Source organism: Rattus norvegicus, chromosome 2, assembly GCF_036323735.1.
Source record: "Rattus norvegicus strain BN/NHsdMcwi chromosome 2, GRCr8, whole genome shotgun sequence".
Taxonomy (NCBI): Eukaryota; Metazoa; Chordata; class Mammalia; order Rodentia; family Muridae; genus Rattus; species Rattus norvegicus.
The window spans coordinates 156652342-156670836 of NC_086020.1; the positions used below are offsets into that span (position 1 = coordinate 156652342).

Sequence of the window (18495 nt, forward strand, 5' to 3'; positions counted from 1 at the left end):
AATGCCTCCTCTTTTATATTTTCCCACATCCTCTCCACAGTTCTATTTTTCAACTCCACAATTTTTAATTCCTCTCTTTTTAGAAGATAAACTGGGAACTAAAACAAGATCAGATAAATAACTGAAGCTGACATATAACCCCTACTGAAGTAAAAGGAGTATTTAAAGGTTTCACAATAACAAAAACAACCACCACCACCAGCAACTCTGCTGCCACTGCTCAGGGCCAGCTGGAGTTGATGCAGAATTTTACCAGACGTCCAAAGAAATTTAAAGCCAATGCTCCTCAAATTACTCTGCAAAATGGAAACAAAAGGAACGCTGCCTAATTATTTTAGGAGGCAGCAATTACCCTGGTATCCCAACCACAGAAAGACCTAATAATAAAAAGTAAATTATAGACCAATCTCTCTTATGAACACAGGTACAAATTTCTCAACAAAACATTTGCAAACTGAATCCAAGAACGCATCAAAAAGATCATCCATACTGATCAAGTAGGCTTCATCCCAGAGATGCAGGGATGGTATAATAAATATAAATCAATACATGCAATCAATCAGATAAACTGACTCAATGACAAAAACCATATAATTTTTGTCATATGTCAGAAAAGATCATTGATAAAAATCTAGCATCCCTTCATGGTAAATGTTCTGGAGAGACTAAGGATACAAGGGGCATCTAGACACAATGAAGGCAATTTACAGCAAGCACACAGCTACTATCAGCTTAAACAGAGAGATATTCAAAACATTCCCCCTAAAAACAGGAACAAGAAAAGGATGTAAACTCTTTCTATACCTATTCAATATGGTGCTTGAAGTCTTAGTTAAAGCAAAGACAACTGAAGGAGATCAAGGGAATACAAGTGGGAAAGAAAGAAGTCAAAGTATTTTTGCTTGTTGATGATATAATTTTATAGATAAACCCCTAAAAACTCCAGCAAGAAACTTCTACAGTCAATAAACACTTTCAGCAAAGTAGCAAGAACAAAATTAACTAAAAAATTAGTAGCCTCATAAGTACACATAACAAATAACTGTGAAAGAAACTTAGGGAAACAACAACTTCTATAACAGCCTCAAAACTCTAACCAAGTAAATGAAAAAAGTATAATAAAAAATTTAAAACAGTAAAGAAAGGAATTGAAGATATGAGAAGATGGAAAGCTCTCCCATGCTCATGAGAATGACCATGAAGAAAACTACACTTTCAATGCAACTCCATCAAAATTTCAACACAATTTGACACAGAAACTGAGAATCTTCAGTTTCACATGGAAACACCACACACATGCGCGCGTGCGCGCACGCGCGCACACACGCACACACACACACACACACACACACACACACATACACAGACACACAGACACACACAAATTAAAAAAAAGGATATCTAAAACTATCCCAAAATGTTATTGGTATCCAAACTTAAATTGTACTACAGGGTTGTAATAATAAAAGTACCATGATCTTGGCATTAAAATAGGCACATGGATCAATAGAATCAAACTGAAACCCAGACGTAAGACCATACACATGTGAACACCTTATTTTTGAGAAAGAAGCCAGAAACACACACTGAAAAAAAGATTTTAAAATTCAACGAATGGTGCTGGTCAAAATGAAAGGTGCAGATAGAAGATTAATAGTCATTACCCTGCACAAACTCAACTTCAAATGGACCCAAGACTTCAACATAAGGCCAGTTACACTGAAACTGATAGAAGACAAAATGGAGCAGTAAACGACTTTCTGATCAGAACACTGGCACTAAGAACAGCAATAACTGGGATCTGATGAATCTGAGAAGCTTCTGTATCTAGAAAAGGACACTGTTCGTTGGATAAAGCAGCAGCCTAAGAATGGGAAAAGCCCTTACGCAGTTGATAGAAGACTAATACATAAAATATATTAAGAATGAAAAAATGTCCATCAAGAAAACAAATAACCCGATTTAAAAATGAGGCCCAGAACTAAACATAGAATTCTCAAGAACTGAAATTCAAATGGCTGAGAGACACTTAGAAATGTCCAATAACCTTAGTCATCAGGGAAATGCAGATGAAAATTACTTTGAGATTTCATTTCACACCAGTCAGGATGGCCAAGGTCAATAAAACAAATGACAGCACATGCTGGCAAGGGTAAAAGGTAAAGGGAATATTCATCTATTTCTGGTGAGACTATAAACTCGTACAACAGATATGGAAATCAATGTGGTGGTTCCTCAGGAAGCTGGGAACTGATCTACCTCAAGATGCACTAACACCCAAAAGACTCTACACCCTTCTACAGAGACCCTTGCTCACCCATGTTCATTGCTGTTCTATTCATAATAGCCCACAGATTGGAAACAACCTAGATTTCTACCAGCAAATGAGTAGGAAAAGAAAATGTGGTACATTTACATGATAGAATATTATCCATCTTTTAAAAAAGGAAGTCATGAAATTTGAAGGTAAATGGATGGAACTAAAATAAAATCGTATTGACTGAGGTATTCCAGATTCAAAAGGCCAAATATAATATGCATTGTATTCTCTTATATCTGAGTATTAACTTTTAAGACTTTTATAGGCATGCTACAATCCATATACTATGTGAGGGGCTTGTGAGGAGGGGAAGGGGAATAGAATATATAGTGGCACGGGTGTTGTTGGAAATGAGGGCTACATGGAGGGAGGTAAAGATGGGCAGCTAACTGTAGAAGACATTTGGGAGTCAAATGAACACCTACTACAGAAGAAGCTTCTTAAAATACATACATACATATATGAAAGAAATATAAAGAGAGTCACCAAATAGTGGGAGAGGCAAAGCTCCATCTAGACATCTTTTACAGCCAAGTAAAACCTCCAGGAATGGATTATACCTAATAGAGTTGTTAGCTGAAGGGGCTCCATAGGAAACTCCTCCCCCAACACCTTAGCCCATTGCCAAGGATATTAGTTGCTCTCCGCAAATGGTTACCTATTGGTAACATCTACATATCTCATTGAACACAGAAAAGTTACGCTGGTGCCTAACTACAACCTTCACCCTTGTTTACTGGTGCTCACGGTGCGGGGAGTCCTCTTCATGCTATCAGAGGAAAAAGGCAAACACCAAATCAGATACAAACTCTTCAATGTATAGCAGTGACCTGTCTGCATGATACCCTGGTGCCATAGGGGCACAAAAGTTGTGGTAGTCAACAACCAATATCTGATTGGGTTTAAGGCTCTCTCCGTGAGATGGAACCCATGCCTGTCACTGCTTGGGTGGTCAAGAACTTGAGACTAGATATGTCATGGACTTAGGGGACAAAGAAATACTTGTTCTAAAGAATTGGATCAAGAAAATGACTCTTAACAGTATTCTGTTGGACTCATAGATCAGTGTCTGGCTCAGCCATCATCAGAGCCACCTCTCCCCTGCAGTAGGTATGAACTAATGCATAACTGGACAATGTGGAGAAGTGAGAGACCTTGGAACCCTCAGTCATCAATGGGATGTCTTCATCAAACCCCTTCCCTCAGGGCACTCTATGGAAGAGGAGACAGGAAGACTGTAAGAGCCAGTGAGATTGGAGGACACCAAGAATCTTCCAGATATAACTGGACTGGTGCACATTTAAACTTACAGAGACTGTGTCAACAGGTTCAAGCCAAATGGGGTCCCAACACTGAGGGGGCGGCACATGCTCCCATCCCTAACCTATAAGCCATCTTCAAGTGTCAACTGCTTGCAAAGGAAAACTTAATTTTTTCCAGTGAAGTCCCAGTGGGTATACAGACCACACTTAAGGGCAGGCCCCATGACCTGTAGTAGATGGCCTACAGAAAATGAACTCAATGGTATTTTTGGAGATGATTTTGTCTCATAACGCTTTCTTTGTTTGGGCATTTTCTACCTTACTTACCTTTTACTTATCTATAATGGTTTTCAATTCTGTGTTTTATTTTGTGTGTGTGTGTGTGTGTGTGTGTGTGTGTGGTTCTTTTTGTTTGCTGTTCTATCTTTAGTGTCAACATATTAAAACATGATTAAAGAAAGTTGATAAAGTCCAAATCAGCAAGGCAGTAGGAGATCTCACCACAAGGTGGGGCTCATAGACTGTCTCTACTTGTCCATTTTTTTCTTTTACAAGGAGAAACTCAAACCTCTCAAGCCCCAAACACACATTTTGTAAGGCAGATAAAACGACAAAGGTTTTACTACCTGTTTTATATTTTGTTGCGTTTCAGAACGCCACATGTTATTCTCCCTCTGCTGGGACATAAGGCTGGGGCAGACCTCTTGAGTTGCAGTGAGAAATTTACAACTAAAGAAGAGAAGCTGAAGGTTCTACATGTTCTTGTCTCCCACTCATGTATCAAATAGGTCATTCTGAATCCTGGGACATAATACGCACGTTAGTATAAACTCACTTACAAAAAAGCTTTTAAAGTGGGGAAGTAGGCTAGAGGTTAAAAGTGTTGTAAAGCTTGGGAGGATACTGGAGAGGGTAAGCCTGAAGGCAGTGCACGGTGTGCAGTAAAAGTGGGAGTGAAGGGTGCTGGACATGACGGAGTAAGTCTGACTACTATTTCTTGGGTAACGTTGTACCTTGTATAGAACTTTACAGATGTGAAGCATCCTGAGGGATATCTGTCACTCTAGTGGATTGAGTCACAGAGTGGTCAAGCAGTGTGTGAACAGACACAGCTGGGAGGTGGGGAACCATGGACCTTGCTTAGCTGAGTCTAGAAATCACACACACTCTTAGGCAGCAGAGTGGCATTATTGTGACTATTGTTAATTGTTTTGTTACTTCATAACTCTAATTTTGCTATGGTTATGAATCATAATGTAAATATCTGATATGCAGGATATATGATATGCAATCCCCATGAAAGTGTTGTTTGACCCCTTAAAGGGGTTGCTAATCCCAGGTTGAGAACCAACAGTCTCAAAGTTATTTTAGTGGGTCATTTAAAAGGAGTACTTGATTATTGTGGTAACCAGGATAAAAACATATTTGTTGTTTGAAATATAAAATTATCATTGAGTCTAGTAGAGATTACACAATCATGGTCATCCCCGGAGGTAAGAAATACATTTGACAATGTCTAGCGAGACATCTTGAGCTTTAGGAAGATGGTGGGGATATTGGATTCTCATTTTTTTTCTCCTGGCATATTCATTGATTTATTTGTGGTTAACGCACACTAGGCTCTGTACTTGGTATGGAGGATGAACTGCCAAGCAACACAGATGAAGAAAAACCTATTTCCACAGAGAGCGAGAAAATGAATGAAGCGCCTGTAAGGTTTTGGTTATATAGCAGCCTTAGAGGATGACAAATGCTTTGGGGGGGAAATGAAGCGGTGAGAGGGTCTGAAAGTGGAAAGTGGTAAGAAGGGGGCTCAGAAGAGGCCTCAGTGAGAGAGTAATGTTTAGGTCAAACTGTGGAGAAGGCAAAACAAGTCTACCTGGGAAAACACAATGAACATAAAGACAATATTCTTACTGGAGAAGCCTGTCTGGCACAGAAGCCAGGTAGTCTATGGCAGCAACATGGGCAAGGTCATGTGAAGTAGGGTGAGGAATAAAAGGCTATCAGGATCCAGACCATGTAGGACTTCTAGACTCTTATGACTCGAGATTTTACCCTGAGTTTGTGGGTGTGCAATATGCTCCCTCATCTCTTCAAGGAGAAAGTAGATGATCTACCGCGGGATAGTTCTCCAGAGTCTCCACTTGTTTGTTCTTTGAGTGCCTACCATAGCTGCAGTGCTGTCCCTTTTTAGTCTATGTCCTTCCAACAGAAGGCTAAAGTCAGCAGCTCAGGAATCTCAGTATAAAGGTCTGGCCATTTCAATCTTTGGAGGTCACTCAGACATCCCACACTCTGGCCAGCGCACTTTGCCTGTTGGCCACGGCATTTCCGGGCCTTATTGCAACTCAGCATCATTCTCTGCCTGAGCTAACTTTGCTCTTCTCTCACAGAGATTTATTTGTTTCCACATCTGCTTCTGGAGACCCAAGAGGGGACAACGAGATATAAAAACAAGAGAGAGTAGTTGGTATAAGAGTTTTGTGGACTGCTCCCTCATTTTGCCATTCTCGGCTTTCCCTTTGTTCTGGAATGGTGCCCAAAGAATAAATACATGAGAAAACAAACTAAGAACAGGACTGGAACTTTGGCCTGAAAGATAGTTCCGAGGATCTGTCCTCATCTGACTGTGGTCATTCAGAGAACAGAGTCAGGAACCCAAAGTTCTGGGTGAGAGTTTCATTTACTTAGATCTTATGTAGGAAAGGTGAGATCTCTTGGTGTCTGTGTTTGCCTCAGGATCTTTATCTGTGAAATAGTTTTAGTACTATAAATGAATTTACATTTGCAAAACTCCAATGTGTGATAAATAGTTGGGTTTTTTGATAAATAAGAAAGCTGTCTGTTTTGATCCAAATATGATGGAGATTGTATTTTGCATGCGGATGAGACTCAATCTCACTAGCAGATATGCATGATGTTTTCAGCTGTTGGGTTTCTGTGGAGATGCGGGGGTAAAGCCAGGGCAAGCCTGAGCTCAGGGTAGGATCAGAGATGGTGGTGTTGGGGGAACAGGAATTGTGCTCTAATCAAGTCTTCCCCATTGAACATGTAAATATAGTACACTGTGCCTTCTAGAGGATACAGAAGTGTTACTATTCTGAAATGAGGCTGTGAATCACCCTCCAGTATCTCCAAAATAGAGTGAATATATCAAAGTTCGTGACTTCACCTTCATACGTAGTCCTCTAGGGCCTCTGTCTTTGATTGCCACACTGACAATGTGTTACTTAAAGACTTGCACAAAGCACTGATGGAGGGCCCACCTCAAGACGGATGTTTTGCTGATCTGAAAGGTAATGACAGTGACAAATGGGACCTCCCAGTGGACCATAGCGAGGGTTAGCAGTAGGAAATTGCCTCGGCTCAGTGATTAAGGCAACATCAGCAGTTGGACGACAGGAGCAGAGCAGGTGGCCTTGGTCTTGTTGCTGCCTCATCGGATCCGTCTTTCTGGATGATGACTATGAGCTGCGTCTGCCTCCCCTGCAAACGTGATCCTCTCCTGATTCCTCGTTTCTCGCCTGAGGATAAATGAGTACCAAGAAATTTGGAACCTCCAGATTATTCAATGTCACAGATCTCACCAAAGCAGCAAGCCCTCTCTCCTTGGATGTTGAATGCAAGTTAAAATTGCTTCTGGCAAAAGGTTTTGCGAAGGTCTTACTCATTTATTTTAATTCAAGAGGAATTAACGAGCACCTACTATGTACCAGGCACCAGGCCTGGGACACAAAGACGAATGAGATAATTTCTTGTCGTCAAGGAAGTCACAGTCGAATTGAAGAATCAGCTAAGTGAAAGCACTGGTTGTTCCACTCTTTCTGTCTGTGTCTCTGGGGTTGCCAAAGACCTAAACACCATGGGTATTATTGGAAGAATTGAGAAAGCACTTAATTCAGAAAGTTGGTTGATTGATGTTCTTATTAACTACCCCAAAGAGTACTAGGTGAGCAATTTATTTCCAAAGGTTCAGCCCCAGAAAGAGAAAAAAATATTAAATAAAAAAATCCAAGAACAACATTTTCACAATTGAGTATTACCTTGTGGGACCCTAAATCTTGTTTCCAAGACTGTGGATTGATGTGAGCGAGAAGACTGGGGAACTCTGGAGGGAAATCAGAAGTTGAGCCCTGAGTGAATCAAGGGCAAAGAGAGGAGCCATTATCATTGCTCACATCTGAGCCTGGCAAATGTTGGTAATCATCTACCAGATTCTCTTGAGAGAGATGAATTCAAGCCCCTCGTGCTCAGCAGTGTGTGGTATGTGTTTCCCCATGGTCATCTTAGTATACTCACATTCTAATCAAGGTTACGTACTGAGCTAAAGAGAAAGTATTGGAATGTGATGTACTGAGAGGAAAAGTACACGGATATTCTGTATATAGCTTTTTAATGTTTCCTTTTGTTGTCTGTATGGGTATTCTGTGTGTGCATGTTGGGAGTGTTGTGTGCATGTGGAGGCCAGAGTTTCAACTCAGATTTTCTTCTGCATGTGCTATGTACTTTGGTTTTCTGAGACGGAATCTTTCATTGGTTTGGAGTTCAGCAAGTAGGTTAAGCTGGCTGACCATTGAGCTTCAAATCCCTGCCTGTCTTTGCCTCTCCAGTGCTTGAGTTACAAGCACATTCTGGCTTTTATTTATTTATTTATTTACTTTTAATTTTAATGTGGGTGCTGGGGATCTAAGACAGGTCCTCGTGGTTGTAGATTTACCACACTATGGAACATTTAGTACTCAGAAAGTTTCCTTTATGTTTTTTTCAGGTCAGATCACTCTACCCACCACCCTCGTTTGTTGCTGCAGATTAATTTCATATGGACCCAAGCTTTATGTAAATGGGCTCACGAAGCTGTGAACTCTTTTGTGTCTGTTTTCTTTCCTTGATGTTCTACCTGGAAAACCACTCCTGTTTGAATTGGTTGTCTTTCAGATCTGAGCATCTGATTGGCTTTGGTGACTTTCCTTTTACATACCCCCCTTTTTTTTTGTGACAAGCCTGTTGATGCCTTTTGGTTTTGCTCAGTTTTATTGTAGCATCTATTACTTCTTTTCTTTTTTCTTTTCTTTCTTTTTTTGGGGGGGGCATGATGTCTTGCTGTGCAGCCCTTAGCTGGCTCAAAACTCACTGTGTAGAGAGCAAACTGGCCTGGAACTTATAGAAATCCACCTATCCACATGCCACTGCCTCCCAGGTGCTGAGTTAAAGGCGTGTGCCCCATGTCTGGTCATCTGTGGCTTTCTTATTATCTTTCAAGGCTTCTTTCAACTATCTGCATACAAGACTCCTAAGCTTTAATCTAGTTCACTCTTATTTTTTCTTTCTGAATAGTTCATTTGATTTCTGAGACTTCTATTTCATTCCTTTCTCTTAGATGTCCCAAACGTCACACTTCAGCTCTCCTGTTGGCCTCTTAGCTCTGTTGGACTAAAATTTGCGTTCACAGAAGTGAGTGAAAAATGACTGAGTTCCCTTTCTTGCACTGCGTCCCACCTGTCTGACTTTTAATACAATTGCAACAAGGTATCATGTGATGGAGTTTTAGGAGTTAGAAAGTGATGAGAAATAAATTTATAGGGAAATTAATGGGTAAGAATGGCCAACGATTGGTCCAGGGAGATGGCTCAGCAAGTAAGAACATCTGCTGTGCAAGCATGAGGCTCTGAGTTCAAGTCCATACTAAAACCCATAGTAAAAACAAGGGCATGATTATGCATGCCTATAACCCCAAAGCTGTAGCAATCAGAGTATGGAGACAGGAGAACCACTAGGGTTTGATGGTTGCTAGTCTAAGTCCAGTTACTAGGAAGGACTCTGTTTCAAGGATATCAGGCATAAAGTGATGGAGCCGGATGCCCAATGTTTTCCTCTGGTCTCTACATTTGAGTATAGGTGCACAACCCAGCACAAACATATATACGTACTCACACACGTACACATATATACTTTCCCAAATTGGCAAACATGCAAACCTATACTAAAACAAACAACGGAAAAGCAAAAAGAATGGTCAGTAAGAGATAGTTTTTATCTTCATGAAGCTCAAATATAACATTGTTGCTTTTTTTCTCCTTGAGTTTGGGACAAAGCTTTGATAGATGTTGGAATAGGAAAGACATTTATTTATCAATAAGTGAGTGCTTCGCTTACAAAAACTAAAGACTGGGGAGTCTAATGCTAGATATCCGACTTCAGAACATTTCAAATGATTGACAAGGGCAGCTCACTGCCAGCCAGAGAGTCCTGGGCTACAAGGTTCTAGTGGGGGTTTCAGCCTAGAAACTGGTACCAACACTGCATTAATAATTATGCGGGAGACCACACATACTTCCGACGTCAGTGAGCAATCTGAATCTCAGAAGTGGAGTCTCATACCTACAGACAGAGCAATTGAGATTGCCCCTGAAAGTGCTGCCAAGAGCAAGGCTCTAAGAGAAAGCAGTCAATATGTGTGATGAGCAGAGGGAAATACTTAGTGAAAAGCACTGGAGTATCTCTCTCAGCCAGGACTGAATTTGAAAAACAAAACACAATTTTGAGATGCGGAACCCAATCAGAGTGGATTACCCAAGCTCACAGATTTGCCAATCCTGATTTTTTTTTCCTGCCATAAAACTCCTTACATCTGCAATGTTGGCTGTTCTCTTTCCATTGACCATGTGCTGGGACAGACAAGCATCTTGTAACTTTCTAGGTGAGACTTATTTATTAATTAGAATAGAACAGAAGAGGGATTAAGGGCAACTTGTTTGAATTAGGGAAGCTTTGTACATTAATTTATTTACATACTCATTAAGTATTTATTGGAAAACTGCCTTACACCAGGCATTATGCTAGATGCTTTGGATATAACCTTGAACAAGGAAAATGTGTATTTGCCTGTATGGAACTGGCAGCTTTGTGGGAGCTTGAAAGGAGAGGGCAGTAAGCTGCATCTTAGAATGAACCACTATGTACTTGCCATGTGAGAATGTGAGGAAAGCAATTTCCAGAAGGGGGTCCTGCATTAGTGTTTTAGATTCTGGAAAGAGGCTGGTAGATTTAGAGAATACAGAGTAAAGTGGACTGAAGCCACTCTGGAGGGCCTTTGATGACAGGATCCAGCAAAGTAGGTGTTTCTGAAAAAGTTGTAGCTAAAGCTCACCTCCACTAACTAGATTATCTAGCCTCTGTTTCCCTCTTCCTACTCCCTCTCTCTCCCTCTTCCTTCTCTCTCCCCTCTTCCTCCTCTCTCTCTCTCTCCCTCCTCCCTCTCCTTCTCTCTCTCCTCTATCTCCCGCCTTTAATTCTTCCATTTCTCCCTCTCCACATTCTGTAGTTGGTACTGTTGAACACTTGGCAAATTCTTAAAGAGATGACTATGACGAGGCCTCTATCCTCAAAGACGCCTGTAACAAAGTAGGAACATCACACTCGAATTGAACCATGGTGAGAAAAGCTGAGGGGTGATCTAAAAGGAAGGAGATCACCCCATGGTTAAAAAATAAAAATAAAAACCAGGAGGTGTACATCTTTATGCAGGTCACAGCTTGCTACTCTTCGTGAGGAGAAGTTTTAGACTTTTAAATGCAACATCCGAACGCAAATGTTCAGACACAGGCAACAGGTTCAGGACCTTTAGCTTTACCAAGAAGAATAGACAGACAGGACAAAAGAAGTTCTATTAAAGAGTCAAAATGGTATTTGGAACTTCCAACAAACCTTTTTTCCCTTTTTTGGTAAAATAACCTTTGACTGTTATAATCCCAGTGTGTGGGGGCTTTTAAAGGTCCTCTTATGTGCTTTAGAAATATGTAGGTAAATATTCATCCACTTCTTTTTCAATGACAGACAACCCTAAACAAGGGTTATGTTGAACAAGGAGACCTTTGTTTTCCAGTCACATGTTCACAGGTTCCCCATGGTCATGCTCAGCTTTTCTTGCTTATTTTGGATTGGGATCCAGAAGTGGGTCCTAGTCTATTCCACTCGTTCTTTTATTCTTGGATCCAAAGTAGAAGACAGAGGTATCATCTAGAAGAGGTCTAGTGGATGGCAGAAACGTACAAGGACTCTAAAAGCATGGATTCAATCATAGTAACTCAAATGCTATTCGAAAGTGAGTCATACAGCCAAACCTTGGTGGAGCTAAGAAACATCAGCAGTTCTCTGTGTGGCTCATTCATGACGTCAGCCAAGCATGGCTGGAGAGACTAGCAAGCATCTGGTCGGGAATATACATGTCTTTCTCCTTTCTTATCATTAGTCCTCACATACTGTGGAATTATAATTGTATAGAATTTACATTTTATTAGTTATTGTAAGTGATCTAGAGTTGACTTCTCTTTTAAGTCCTGGAGATTGAACCTATGACTTTATGCTTGCTGGGCACTCTACTCTGGGTTACATTCCCAGCTCTCTTTTCACTTGAGAGCTCTCTCGGTGTACGAGGTCTTGTTAAGTCACAAGTATGGCTTCGAACTTACTCTGTAGCCTGCATAGGTCTTGAACTTCCGATTCTCGTGCCTTGGCCTCCTGAGTAGCTCTGATTATAGAAAAGTAGCCTGTGTTTGCCAACTAATATAATGCACTATGAAAGAGAAATGTACTTATGTTTATAAAATAGCTTTAACGGATAAACTAAATATGTCTCTGCAGTCTGATCAGAGGCTATTAAGGAACGTTGTATTTCAAAAGAAACATTCTTTCTATGATTTTCTTTCATAGCACACAGCAGAGTTAGCATTCAAAGTGGATACATAGCAATGATCTGAATACCTGACAGAGTGAAATTGTTGTGGGAGAAATTCAAATTCAAACGATAATAATTTAGAGGTATCCAAGTAGTCACTCAAGCAGGATCAGAGTGACCCATAGTGCATTAAATATAGGAACACAATTGGCAGGGGGCTGATGAGTGTTTTCCAGTGTGGATATGTATAATTACTATGTTGCTGACACACTTCATGTTTTGTTTGGTTGAACAGCATGTGTTCCTTACACCCAATTTTACCCTGCAAATTCAGGTGGTGTGTGGCTAGGATCTCTACTCCAAATGACAGAAGTAGTCATTTTCTCTGCATGTGGGAAAAGCATAAATCAGCCTTTGCAATGGGAATGTAAATATAGTTCTGTCTGAAGCACAGACGTGTAAGTTCAAGTTGGTTATGGAATTATGGCTTAAACTTAGAGAAGCTTCCATGTAGTATTTTGATTGAATGGTTAGACAGTGTGGGGTTTTATAGCATGCTAAATGCACAGTTTTCTCTTCTTCCTTGTAACTTCATACTTTGTGTTGAGCTATTCTCGGTGTGCAACGATGATTATTGTATAATATTATCCACCTTCTGTGGCTCCAGGGAACGCTCCTTTAAATGGAGCCACTGAGCAACTTTGATGGACTCACAGCTCACAGTGAACCTCTCTAACAAGAAATGTCACGGTGGCCTATGCTTGGAGAGACCTGTAAGCTGTCACATGCTTAGTCAGTCCGGTAGGTCCATCCTGTTATATGCATCAGATTAGCTGTTCTCTCACTCAGCTGGTGAGAAACATTTCTGAAGGAAGCTGCCTGTCAATATTCCCTTTGAGAGGTTAGGGTCAAAACCAGAAGAGAAATTTGATTTTCCCAGTAAAACAAGTAAAATCCTCTTTACTAAGACTGGTGAGGTGGTATAGGGAATTGTTCTGGTGCTGCTTGTATTTAAATGCTAAGTTCGGTACCCCAAGATCTGGTTGCTTTAAGACCAAGCAGATCTTCAGTATACCAGCTTTTGTTGTGTGAACTTTACCCCTCCCCGAAAGTTATCCCTGATTGGTTAATAAAGATTCTTGTAGTCCGGGTTGAGCAGAAGAGACAGGATATAATAAAGGTTCCCCTGCTTGAGGTCTCAAAGAGACCACAAGGGAGAAAGAAAAGGAGGAGGAGGAAGAGGAGGAGGAGGAAGAGGAGGAGGATGATGAAGAGGATGATGATGAAGAGGAGGAGGGAGGGAGAGGATGAGGAGGGGGAGGGGAATGAGGAAGATGGGGAGGAAGAGAAGGATGAAGAGAATGATGATGAGGAAAAGGAGGGAGGAAGAAGAAGAGGATGAGGAGGGGAAAGAGGATGAGGAGGGGGAGGAGGAGGAGGAGAACCAGAGGAATAAGAACAGCGGGTAGACAAGAATCACCGTGGTAGATGGATTGTAAGTGCTGGCCTACTGGGGAGCAGCCCAGGTGGAACATGGCAAGTGATGTTTCAGAATTATTGACAGGGAAGTAGACAAAATAGCATAGAGGGCTGTTAGCTGTCCAGCTCTAATGTTTTTAGGCTTATCATAATTCTAAAGACTTTTTATATCTTTTATTTCAGAGCTAAATAATCTAAGGTGGGTTAGGGTCCCTCAAATAATATTTACCACCAACAAGGTGGTGTGGAGGCTTACATGAGAAATGTCTTCCACATTCTCAGGAATTTTGAACACCTGATCTGCTGGTGGTATTGTTTGGAAAGTTTTGGAAAGTGTAGCTTTGCTAGAGGAAGTTTATCACTAGGGGGGAGATTTAAATCCTCCAGTCACTTCCAATTTGTTCTCTCTGCTTCCTATTTGGAAGTCAAGATGTGCTCCCTGTTTCTGTCGCCATGTCGGCTGCTCATTGCCATGCTTGCCTCCATGATAGACTCCGGCCTTTCTGGAACTGGACACTCCATTCACCTCTCTTCTGTACACCTTGGTCACGGTGTTTTATCACAACAACATTAAAGTAACTGATACAGGTGGCTTAGTGAGTAAAGGTCATTGCTGCACAATGACTAAAGATCTGAGCTTGTCCTTGAACCACTGTAAAAGGACAGAACTATTTTCCAAGGCTGTCCTTTGACCTCCACAGGCATAGAGTGTTCTCACCATTTCTCTCCACTCCCCACTCCCTTTCTCACACACACGTACCCTTTGAAATCTCACCTCTGAGGAGATAAAGTGTCTGTGGCTCTCTATACACATCCCAGGCAGCAGAGATTGGAAGAAACTGCTAATGAGCCCATTGATTTCACCCCAATATAAGGAAACACTGAATAAAAATTGCTTTTTTCCCTGCAAATCTCATTAGATGCTCATGATCGTGGTGAGTTTGGTTTTATTGGCAGCCTCTAATGAGAGGTAGGTAGTCCTTAAATAGGATGAGATTGAGGTGGTTCATAATAGGCTGAAGAGCTACACTAGGTAATTGCTTGGGCTCCACCTCTTTCTGAGATGGTCTCACCATGGCTTTAATTCCTAGTCTTGTCAGGTGTACACATAGCGTCATCTGAATCTGATCTATCAACTAGGTATCGAAACTCTTCACTTGATGAGTTGCCAATGCCAATCAGAACACGAAAAATCAGCTATTAAAACTACTCATTCAAAAACAAAAGCTTAATCACCCTGAAACTCTGGTTATTGAAGTAGTATTGAAAAGGGCCATAATATGACAGTAAAAAGCAAATAAAAATTGATGAGGCCAAGTGAAAGGTAAACACAGTCCTTTAGAGAGAATTAGAAAACTTCATGGGCTTACCTTCACTCACTGAAAAACAAGGCAATTATAAGACTTTTGACTTTTTAATTATACTGTTGCCACATATTTTAACTTTAACATTTTAAAGAGTCTTGGATGAAATTGTTTTAATTGAGGCCAACTCAATTTTTGGTTATTATTTGTAATTAGGTAAAATTTCCCGTTAATGTAATTTTGTTGAAGGCTTCAAAACATCTAAAAGAAGAGCCAGCAGTAGACACAATGAATAGTTATTTATATAACTCTATTTCCTCACCTAATGAACTTCACCATAAGAAAATCAAAGGGAGGGAGGGAACTAACACTTACCAGGCAACCGCTCTGTACTAGGTGCCTTGTGCCAAGAATCTTAATTTTTCAGTTACTTGGTAAAATAGACCTTTGACACAGTTTACACTCTGAATCTTTCTGAATTTTGGAACTGTTCTAAGATTGATCATGTTATTGTTATGGTAACACGAGATGGAAGCTAATCAGGCTGTGTTAGGGCAAAGATTTCACCAAAACAAGGAGTTTTCTTGACTAGAAGCCAGACATGTACTTTGTCCTGCCAACATGTCTGTCTGTGCTGGAGGCCAAGAATGCCAGAAATGTTTAAGCCAAAATGTGGTTGGTTCTGCCCTGTCCATAGACCGGGGATGCAGAAGGGAGGTCTGGCGCCATGGTTTCTTTCTTCTCTTAAGTAAGTCCTCCTGCCTGGAAAACGTATGTTAGAATTTTTCCACCATTAGCCTTATAAGACTGGTTCTTCCATGGTACTCCTCACTGGTCCCATTCCTGCTTATGGGAGCGCTGCATTCTTTCCGTCAGAAAACGGTCTTATAAAACTCACCCTTAATGGAATGTGCATTTTCTTCTTTAAGTTGGCCAGACAAGAAGCCAGAGCCCCTGAACTCAGTGGAAATGTTTTGTGACTTTGAGCTTCATGCTCTCTAACTCCAGTGCTAAAGCCCGCCTGAAGTAAGAGAAAAAGCCTTCATTGACTCAGTTTCCTGTTTGTATCCATTTCAACAAGACCAGTACATGCTGGGGTCAAGATTTTGACATAGTTGCTTGAATCCAAATAGATTACATCTCTTGTACTATATGGCCTACCTTCCTCTTGCAAATTTAAATTTCCTTCATCTACAAGGCAAGGACAGAAATGAGTGCCCCTGAAACAAAGTGAGACTGTAAGCCACTTGAGGCTGTAATGGAAGGCAGACATTTGCCTAAATTCAACTGAAAAAAAAAAAAGGTATTTTTGTTAGCTAAAATTCTCACCCCCTGGTCCTATTACACACACATGTCAAGATGTTAGCCTTAAAATACTGTTAAATTCTCATTACTTCATAATGCTGATGGAACAAACAATTTGAGAGCTGTGACCAAAGTGAGTCTTTCTTTTCTCTCCTTGAAACTCCTGAAGTTTCCTTTAGTGAGAGATGCATTTCTTCAGCTCTGAAATAAAAACATGAGCACATTTAGTGATCTTTTATGTTTATATTTAAGTCAAACATATGCCTAGAATTTTAGTGACAGACATGTTCAGTTTAGATATTTGTCACTGGGTGGTGGTGACCCATGCCTTTAAGACCAGCACTCAGGAGACGGAGGCATGCATATCTCTGAGTGAGTCTAGCCTGTCTACAGAACAAGTTCCAGGACAGTCAGGTCTCCACAGAGAAATAAAAAAAAAAGAATTTTGTGTGTAGTCAACCTGATTTATTGTTTTCCTCCATGTCCCTTACAGTAGAAAGCACTTGATTTTAAATTCTGTTTTCAGCCCCCCACCTCTGCCCTTCAACTCACTGCTCCTTGGTAGATTTGCTGGACAAGAGACAATAGAGAAGAGAGCTGAGTGTGAAGGGGGTGTGATGAAGTTCCTGCTTGTGCCCTGTTGTGGGCTGGCTCAGGTAGATGGTTCTGGCTTAGTCTAGAGGTGAGACCAGGAGATAAAAACTGGACAGAGACCCAAAGCAGCAGTTCTAAGCTCATCCTTGGTCTCCTAGCCAGGAATGGCAAGGGAGAGCTATGGCTTCCTAACTCTTTCAAGATGAGCGTCTGTTTAGAAGCTGCCTGTGAGGATGGGACTCTAGTCTCCATGCTGCCTCTTTCCAGCGAATAGCTTTGGAGGTAGATCTCTAGATTTACACACCTACCAACGTCAACCCATTTCCCAAATTAATTTAGGATCATTTCTTCTGAGGGGATATCTTAATCTGGCATCAAAGCCAAGGCTCAGTTTAGGTCTTTTAAGGAAAGTTATTTCTTCCTGTGGGTAGAGAGGCTCCATTTTCTCCTCTCCTAAGAGTTAATCGTGTTGAGTTCTTATTTTGTAGCACCTCCTAGGAGGTCAGCCACATCAAGATGAAGCTGAGCTTCTCCCTCCTAGCCACCACCTGTCAGAAACTCACTGAAATGGATGATGAACTCAAGCTCCAAACCTTCTATAAGAAGCCACAGCCACAGAAGTAGCTGCTGATGCTGAGAGTGAAGAATGGAATGGTTACCCGGTTCGAATCAGTGGTGCGAAGGACAAACAAGGTTTTCCAAGAAGCAAGATGTCTTGACCCGTGGCAGAGTGTGCCTGCTGTTGAGTAAGGGGCATTCTTATTATAGACCAAGGGGAACAGGAGAGAGGAAGCACAAATCTGTTCACAGATACATTGTGGATGCCAGTCTGAGGGTTCGTAACTTGTTTATTGTACAAAATGGAGGAAAGGGCATTCGTGGACTGACAGATACTACTGTGTCTCAGTGGGTTGGGTCTCAAAGGAGCTAGCAGAATCAGAAAGACTATGTTCACCAGTATGTTGTCAGCAAGCCCATGACAAAGAAGGGAAGACACCCAGGACCGAAGTACCCAAGATTCAGAGTCCTGTTACTCCATGAGTCCTGCAACACAAATGCCAACATGTTGTTCTGAAGAAAAAAAGTGCACTAAGAAGAACAAGAAGGAGGTTGCAGAGATGCTAAACCCTGGGTCAAGAGAACTGAAGAAGCCAAGGGGCAGGGGAGGCTCTGGGAACAGTTTGCCAACAAACTGGCTGTCTTCAATGAGCGTTTCTACTTCTAAGTCTGGGTCCACTTAAAAACAAGTTTATGAGTAACAAAGAAATGATCAGACCTTGAAAAACAAAAAACAAAAAACAAACAACAAACTATTCCACTTGGGTTGGTCAGTCCCCTGGCTAAGAGGAAGGCTGATTCACCTTAAACCTTGCCAAAGAGACAAGACAATGTACCTTCCTTCCCAGGATCGCTGTTCTCCATACAGTTAGTTGCTTATGCAGTACAGCCAGATAGCTTGTTGTAGTTGTTGCTGCTGCCGCCCTTATTGTTATTGTTGCTTTTAAATCTTTCCTAAACTTGCTTTTCTTGGCAGGGTTTCCTCACTATTCCTCG

General features: G+C 41.1%; 1 pseudogene; it reads left to right on the forward strand.

The window, feature by feature from the left end:
• The first annotated feature begins 17457 nt into the window (after positions 1-17457).
• Positions 17458-18182, forward strand: LOC108350194 (40S ribosomal protein S6 pseudogene; annotated as a pseudogene).
• The last annotated feature ends 313 nt before the right edge of the window (positions 18183-18495 follow it).